At 41.5% G+C, this 9,358-nt stretch overlaps 1 protein-coding gene across 1 annotated transcript in view; it reads right to left on the bottom strand.

The window, feature by feature from the left end:
- glipr2 (GLI pathogenesis-related 2) overlaps positions 1 to 252 on the bottom strand; it is a 7,184-nt gene extending 6,932 nt beyond the window's left edge. The window contains exon 1 of the mRNA XM_024146463.2: positions 171 to 252. The gene's annotated coding sequence lies outside the window, so the exon portion shown is untranslated. The remainder of the gene's footprint in view (positions 1 to 170) is intronic.
- Positions 253 to 9,358: the final 9,106 nt, after the last annotated feature.

The raw sequence follows: 9,358 nt of genomic DNA, 5'->3' as shown, positions 1-9,358 counted from the left end.
AAACTTGTCCAACTCCTAACGACTGAGACACTTGCGAGATGTAAAGGATTGATGGCTGTAAGATTTATGGCCAAAATTCAGAGGGCAAAATTAGGCCTACTACCTATCCATATTATGTTTTCTTTACATAATGGGAGACATTTACTGAAAATTAATTTAAAACATCTCACCAGTGCCGTTTGCCTGAGGAGGAGCCTTATATGCAGGTGAAGAGGATCTGGCAATTTTAGACTGGAGTACACTCAGGCCCCCTCCTTTCCGGCTGTAAGAAAGAAAATATATTTGTCAGTTGAGAGATTGAGGTATCCGATGCTGTGTCATACAATGGTTCATCAGAAATACCTAGTTTATCTTTAGTAGTAGCTTATTTGCCGAGAGACAATCGTAACTGGGTGTTGTATGGGATTTAAATATAATTGTCTTTTCCAATTTTGTTCACCAATCATTGCAACCAATCAATGATGTGTTACCTGTGGGGAAACATTTGGGGGCGTAGAGGTGGAGCTACCCAGTGGTAGGACATTCTTCTCAAAGTAGCCTGCGTTGCACATGTTGCCAGCTGGGTGGTACTGGCCCACTACAAAGATCGTTTGCCCATCTGTGGCCAGCCCACACCTACCTCGCTGCAGTCCTTCCAAACCACCTGGGTGAAGTGACCTGGAAACAACAGCAGGGGGCACTGTTAGTATAGAAGTCAGTATATGTATACGCTCAGTATGTCGAGGATGGAGAGCAACAGGTACTGTAGGAGGCCTATTGGACACTGTCAGTGATTTGAAATAGAGTCAGATGTGGTCTATGAAATGAATCCAAATAAACAGGTGATTCATTGGCAAGGTTAAACTCCAGAAATAACTTTTTTTTTATTGTGGTGGCAGTACACACCTGTTTTACCCTAGAGTCTGCCGATTGTGTATCTCACCTGTACCCGAGCTGAAGCCAGGCTTATTGAAGTGGTAATCTTTGATTTCACTGTACCAACTGTCCACTGCATCCTTCCCTTTTAAAATACAATCAGAAAAATATAAAAAGCGGAACCAATTTGTTATCAAATGAGCATTCAGAAAAATTATCCACTCAAAATCAGTCTGCATATGCTAGTTAATAAATGGAGAGGATAAGTTGTGTACACAAAATATCCACTGTAGGCTCTATTCAATACTGTACTTTCCACTAGTTGAGCTCTCATGTTATGTTACCTACAGGTTACTCCAGAGGGAGCAGACTCTAATGGAGACGCGCATAAATGTGTGCGCACGACTCACCAGAACGAGGAGACGATAATAAATACTTTGGCGTAGAGCATAAACGGGAGATGATTAAGAAACAGGGGAAGCGATGACGTTCACAAGACACGCGGAAGTACGAAATCTCCTCCTGGGCACACACACACACACACACACACACACACACACACACACACACACACACACACACCACCCTATACAGTAACCTTCCCTATAGTTCTGTTGAGCATTAGACTGCTTCCCCCTCAGCATCTGCCTGTCCACACGTCACTTATCATAGTCAAAAGATTAATGCTCCTCTTCCTGTTACCCTCCTCTTAACCCTCCATGTCTCAATTAGAGTGCCTCTAGACCAGCTGATCAATTCAATTGTTGGAGAATTGCCAGAGAAATTGGATTACCCCAGTGTTGTGGGTCTGAATGAATGGTACRAGTATTTTCTCCACTGACATGCTCTATAGTCTGGCATCACTACAGTTCCTATCTGTTTTTAGAGCTTAGGGGGCAAAGTATGATTTTTTTWAAATAAAGATATTCTAACTATCATTATTATCTACACTCTTAGAAGTAAAGGTGCCTGGAAGAACCTTTTGGGTTGCCACACTGGCAGAACCTTTTCAGTTGAAAAATKTTCCTTGAGGAACCCCACTGAAAGGGTCTTCAAGGAACCCCTGTGTAAAAGTTCAAACRGGAATCTTTTTGTGATGGGAGGGGTTMAATTTTGAACCTTTTTTTAATAATATATTGTAGAGGTGGCAGATTGGAGATGTGGCTTTTTGGAGGCATGGCTTTCAGATAGTTATTTTTGGTCACCCGTAAATGTCATTCCTGTTCATCATGTTAAGTTTGTACACTGCAAATTATAATGTTCCCTGAATATTTATGCATATTACATATTCTAATATAATATGAATCATATTAACATTGCTGATTACATACAGTAATAAAATGGTAACTATTCCAACTTTGGGATTTGCATAGGCTCTTGAGGAACATATACACTGTTAGTGTTCAACCTTAACATGTGACGACAATACAACAGAACAGACGAATAAGAACTACATTTACTCAAAAAGATCTAGCTTAAAGCCATGCCCCTACTAAGCCACGCCTCCACTCCAGGGATCCGACAGGAACCCCCTGCTACATTGAACCAATAAAGATTCCTCCAAGAATCCCTCAAATAACCGAAGGTGCAAATATGAACCATTGACTAGCAATGGTTCCTTGAGGATCTCCAGGGTTCCTCAAGTCACCACTAATTCTAAGAGTGTCCCTGGATTGTTATTACTGTATTTTCATTAGTGGTAGTGGTAGTGGTAGTAGTAGTAGTAGAAGTAGTAGAAGTAGTAGTAGTGGTAGTGGTTGTAGTAGTGGTAGTGGTGGTGGTAGTAGTAGTGGTAGTGGAAGTGGTAATAGCAGTAGTGGTAAAAGTAGTGGTAGTAGTAGTAGTAGTAGTGGTAGTAGTGGTAGTGGTTGTAGTAGTGGTGGTAGAAGTAGTGGTAGTGGTAGAAGTAGTAGTAGTAGTAGTGGTGGTAGAAGTAGTGGTAGTGGTTGTAGTAGTAGTGCTGGTAGTAGTAGTAGTAGTCATGGTCATGGTAGTAGTAGTAGTGGTAGTGGTAGCGGTAGCAGCAGTGGCAGTAGTCACGGTCGTGGGGGTGGTAGTGGTAGCGGTAGTAGTGGTAGTGGTAGAAGTGGTGGTAGTAGTAGTAGTGGTAGTAGTAGTAGTAGTAGTAGTAGTAGTGGTAGAAGTAGTATTGGTGGTAGTGGTAGTAGTAGTAATCGCAGTAGTGGTGGTAGTAGTAGTAGTAGTACTAGTAGTAGGTGTAGTGGTAGTGGTTGTGGTAGAAGTAGTAGTGGTAGTATTGGTAGTGGTGGTAGTTTGTAGCAGCAGTGGCAGTAATAGTAGTAATAGTATCTGATTTCACAAACCAACTTCTTTACTTCCATTGGAAATGGAAAAGCTTCAACACAATGTCCAATAGCCAAAGATGAAAGTAACCTAACACCATTATGCTTGCCATGCGGAATCGAAGAACAAAATAAATATTGTCTCAAGTTCACCCTGACAAGGTAGCAACGTATTACAAACACATTTCAAAGAACAGCATGTGTATTTCAGTGGAAAAGATGATGGTGGACCAACAGGTGTCCAGGTCAGACGGTGTCATGTGGAAGAGGCAGTCAAATAAAGCTATGTTACCTGCTTTTAATATGTGAACTTTACACAATTGTCTTTCATCTTGCAGAGTACAGGCTTTGACCACTAGAGAGCTTCACACACCCAATATTTCGTTTTTGTTTTCATTAGAGGTAGTCACTGTTTTTGCCTAACATAATAATAATTTGTTTACAAAAATATTGAAGATAAAAACTTAATGACATAAGCAGTTTTAGGTTGTGCAATACCAACTGCTAATATGTGTTTGTCACTGGTATCCCTGTACTATTGTATAATTACTATATTGTGTATTGGTAAAATATATTCTCAAGCCCTGGCGGCAAAATACACTCTTACTGCATGATTACATGATTGCATGTTTAATTGAATTGATTTTCCAATTTTTGCTATGTATGTACTGTAATTGACTAAATGTATTCATATTTCATTTAACATTATTATTTACATATTTTTATTTAGATKTAWATAKCACTCACAGTAAATCTAAGACATGCAGTCAGTCTAAAATACATTTCCAGCTAGTATAGTAGCCTCATGCAGTGCTAGAGGCGTCMCTACAGACCCTGGTTYGATCCYGGGCTGTATCACAACCGGCCGTGATCCGGAGTYCCATAGGRCGGMTCACAATTGGCCCAGMGTCGTCCGGGTTAGGGGAGGGTTAGGCTGGGGCAGGTCGTCATTGTAAATAAGAATTTGTTCTTAACTGATTGCCTAGTTAAATAAAAAATAAAAATGCGTACCTTATTAAGATTCCCAGTGATGCACCACTTCCTCCTCTGTCTCTCTCTCTCTTTTTCTCTCTTGTTGTTTCACTGATCTCTCCCCCTCTCTCTGTTTATTGCTGTGTGTGGTGATAGCGCAGTTCTATATGTATAGCAGAACAACCTATCCTCCATTCCATTGAAGGAGAGTTTTCAGATAAGAGGTGTCGGCATTTACCAAGAAATTAATACGAAAGAACACACACACACACACACACACACACACACACACACACACACACACACACACACACAACACACACACATGTCACAGACCCTACAACACCACACACACACACACACACACACACACACACACACACACACACACACACACACACACACACACACACACACACACACACACACACACACACACACACAGCCATGCTAGATGCAGCACGCACTAATTGAATTGCTTATCTATTTAAACTGTATAACATCCCAAGAAGAAATCTGCCTTCATTCTCCTTCATACAAGCTCTAACCTGCAGCATCAGTTCTATGCTGTTTCTTGTCTGTGTTGTGACTCTTACAATAGGATTCCATCTCACTGACGATTATGTTGATAATGTTCTAGCTTTGTGATGGAAAACTTACTATAAACTGTCATTGTAGGAATCTGGAAAAGCAACACATTACCATGTATAGCTGCATAGCTGAATATTTATAATGTAATCTTAACTGTTATTGGTCATTTTAATTTTGGTGTGATTGACAGAAAAAAAACTGATAACTGATTGCATTATATAGCACTTTTCCAGATGCTCAAAGTGCTGTAGGGGAAACTCACCTCTTCCACCACCAATGTGTAGCCACCTAAGGTGATGCACGGCTGCAATTTGTTCCAGAACGCTCACAGCACTAAGCTATCAGGTGGAGAGGTGAGGAAGATATATTCCAATTGGATTCAGGGGGATGATTATTGCCATGATGGAAATGGGTCCAGTTTGGGAATATAGCGAGGACACCAGGGTTAACACCCCTACTCTTGCGATAAGTGCAATGTTTTTTTTTTTATGACCACAGAGAGTCAGTACACTCGTTTATCATCCCATTCGAAAGGCGGGTGAAACAAAACACAACACAACAACACAACCACACTGACAAACAAACACTACCACAGAAACAAACAGTACAACCATACAGTGAACAACAGTTAAGAAACGAAAGTAGTAGTAGTAGTAGTCATGGTAGTAGTAGTGCTAGTGGTAGCGGTAGCAGCAGTGGCAGTAGTCACGGTCGTGGGGGTGGTAGTAGTAGTAGTAGAAACAAACAGTACAACCATACAGTGAACAACAGTTAAGAAACGAAACCATGCCCTATTATTTGTGCCAGAACGGAGAGGTGAGGAGTGATACAGTATATTCCAGGGTAAAGTGCTTGGAATTGACACCAATCTCTTCAATGTGGTCAACCAAGTATGGGGAAATGTGTGCAAGGTATTATGTTTAAGGAAGTGCTTTGTGAGCGTGCATGCAAAGGAACTGGTTTGTGAGTGTACACACCAAGAACACTTTACATTCATCAAACTACTAACATATAAAACCAAAAACCAATGGAAATTATAGTACGCCTTTAAAATACATGCCCAAAGTCATTTCAAACCATGTCACTGGTCTGTCCATACTGCTTACAAGGTAAGTAGACAAATAAGAAACTTTGCCATTTGGGTGAATGTGCAATGGTATGTAACTGTGTTTGGGTTTGTTTTGTGTGTTCCATGTTGTACATTTCTATTAAAAAAAAAAAAAAAATTAAATAAAGGTTTCACTACCATCGATCTATACAGGATCTAACACCTTCCTGACAGGAAACAGGAAATGAGTGACTCAAATTTGTAATAGCGCATCTCTTTATGCAGACTGAAGATTATATTTGACTTTTGTTATCTGGTACACTCAAGGCTTACTATCTAGGTTAACATGGGTGCATAACAGTGGCATAAAGTCTTTGGTGAATTTCACATTGAAATGTCAAGCTTATATACACCACATTTACCATCTCTGACTCACTGAGATGTTAACTCATCGACCCAGAGTGAAACTCAGACTGTTGTGAATATGGATATCAGTTTTGATATCACACTGTGTTTGTCAGTGTGTGTATAAATGCTGATGTAGAAGTAATTCATATCTGCAAGGTGTGTTGGAGACCTCTCACCTGCAAATCGGAGGGCCATGTTGACACTGCAGCCTCAGCTTGGTCCTTTTGGGTGGGAGTAAAGTGTAGTGAAGTATATTCAGATTTCTTTTGCAACCTACATTTAGAGAGTACACTCATCTGACACACAGGAAGGAAGCTGTGTCACCACTTGGGAACGTTCCTCTATTGTTCGTAGCAACACACCGCAAAATGTAAACAAGAAAACAACACACACATTAGTCAATGATACTTCTGATTCTGTTGTGACAGAGTGGCCTATTGAGATGTGATGTTGTCCGGCGAATTCAATCTAAACCGCTAACCAGGTTTCCAGAACAAATGAAGAAAAAAAAATCCTGTCCAAACATCCTTTTACTGAGTTCATGATTTTCATTAATGTTCGTTCTTGCAGAAAAAGGGAATTGTTTATAATGAAAATCTGGTTACCAGTTTTGGTCATAGAATTTAATAAATGGGTGAGAGTGCCGACCTAACTAATGCAAAATCCAGTAAAAATGTCCATTGAAATGGTGGAATGACACAAAAATCTAATCTTTGTAGTTTACAGTAACACTTTATTAAGTACAGTACTGGTACCTATGCCATTAATGACAGCAGAAGGAAGGGGTCTTTTACAATGCAGATTTACAATTTAAAAAATGATCCACTGTAGAGTTAATACTGTATGCCAAGCCACCCTGTATGCAATCTGTATGCAATCTGTATACCTATCTTCTTTAAGGTTGCTGCCCCTATCATCGCCAAGCCTGTCTCTCCTCTCTGGGGAGGTTCCCATTGCTTGGAAGGCAGCCACGGTTCGTCCTTTATTTAAAGGGGGAGATCAAGCTGATGCTAATTGTTATAGTCCTATTTCTATTTTGCCCTGTTTATCAAAAGTGTTGGAAAAACTTGTCAACAATCAACTGACTGGCTTTCTTGATGTCTATAGTAGTTTCCGCTCAGGTTATGGATGTGTCACTGCAACCTTAAATGTCCTCAATGCTGCTATTTTTATTGACTTGGCCAAAGCTTTTGATACGCTAGACCATTCCATTCTTGTGGGAGTATTGGTGTCTCTGAGTGGTCTTTGGCCTGGTTTGCTAACTACCTGCAGTGTATAAAGTCAGAAAATCTTCTGTCTCAGCCACTACCTGTCACCAAGGAAGTAGCCCAAGGTTCAACCCTAAGCCCCACGCTCTTCTCAATTTACATCAACAACATAGCTCAGGAAGTAGGAAGCTCTCTCATCCATTTATATGCAGATGATACAATCTTATACTCAGCTGGCCTCTCCCCGAATATTGTGTTAAATGCTCTACAACAAAGCTTTCTTAGTGTCCAACAAGCTTTCTCTACCCTTAACCTTGTTCTGAACACCTCCAAAACAAAGGTCATGTGATTTGGTAAGAAGAATGCCCCTCTCCCCACAGGTGTGATTACTACCTCTGAGGGTTTAGAGGTTGAGGTAGTCACCTCATACAAGTACTTGGGAGTATGGCTAGACGGTACACTGTCCTTCTCTCAGCACATATCAAAGCTGCAGGCTAAAGTTAAATCTAGACTTGGTTTCCTCTATCATAATCACTCCTCTTTCACCCCAGCTGCCAAACTAACCCTGATTCAGATGATCCTACCCATGTTAGATTGCGGAGACATAATTTATAGAACAGCAGGTAAGGGTGCTCTCGAGCGGCTAGATGTTCTATACCATTCGGCCATCAGATTTGCCACCAATGCTCCTTATAGGACACATCACTGCACTCTATACTCCTCTGTAAACTGGTCATCTCTGTATGCTTATTTATAAAACCCTCTTAGGTCTCACTCCCCCCTATCTAAGATATCTACTGCAGCCCTCATCCTACACATACAACACCCGTTCTGCCAGTCACATTCTGTTTAAGGTCCCGAAAGCACACACATCCCTGGGTCGCTCGTCTTTTCAGTTCGCTGCAGCTAACGACTGAAACGAGCTGCAACAAACACTCAAACTGGACAGTTTTATCTCAATCTCTTCATTCAAAGACAATCATGGACACTCTTACTGACAGTTGTGGATGTTTTGCGTGATGTTTTGTTGTCTCTACCTTCTTTCCCTTTGTGCTGTTGTCTGTGCCCAATAATGTTTGTACCATGTTTTGTGCTGCTACCATGTTGTGTTGCTACCATGTTGTTGTCATGTGTTGCTGCCTTGCTATTTTGTTGTCTTAGGTCTCTCTTTATGTAGTGTTGTGTTGTCTCTCTTGTCATGATGTGTGTTTTGTCCTATGTTTATAATACATTTTTTATTTTTAATCCCAGCCCCCGTCCCCGCAGGAGGCCTTTTGCCTTTTGGTAGGCCGTCATTCTAAATATGAATTTGTTCTTAACTGACTGTCACGTTCGTCGTAAGGAGGAGACCAAGGCGCAGCGTGATGTGAATACATTCTTCTTTATTTAACGAAGAATACTTAAACTAACAAAAACAACTAAACGAACGTGAAGCTATAATAACTGAGTGCTGACATGCAACTACACATAGACAATAACCCACAAAACCAAAATGGAAAATGGCAACCTAAATAGGATCCCCAATCAGAGACAACGATAAAGAGCTGTCTCTGATTGGGCACCAATTCAGGCCACCATAGACCTATAATAAACCTAGACTAACAAACACCCCTAGATATACAAAAAACCCTAGACAGGACAAACAAGCATACCTACCCTCGTCACACCCTGACCTGACCAAAATAATACATAAAACATAGAAAACTAACAGTAACCCCCCCCAAAGGTGCGGACTCCCGACCGCAAACCTGAACTTATAGGGGAGGGTCCGGGTGGGCATCTACCCTCGGTGGCGGCTCTGGTTCTGAACGCCGCACCCCATCTTTTCTCCGCCTTTGTTGAGCTGAACCGTGGCTCATTGCCGGAGACCCCGGGCTGAGGACCGTCGCTGGAGACCCCGGGCTGGGGACCGTCGCCGGAGACCCCGGGCTGGGGACCGTCGCCGGAGACCCCGGGCTGAGGACCGTCGCCGG

This window comes from Salvelinus sp. IW2-2015, unplaced genomic scaffold (assembly GCF_002910315.2).
Source record: "Salvelinus sp. IW2-2015 unplaced genomic scaffold, ASM291031v2 Un_scaffold16393, whole genome shotgun sequence".
Classification (NCBI taxonomy): domain Eukaryota; kingdom Metazoa; phylum Chordata; class Actinopteri; order Salmoniformes; family Salmonidae; genus Salvelinus; species Salvelinus sp. IW2-2015.
This window is presented reverse-complemented; position numbering and strand designations above follow the sequence as displayed.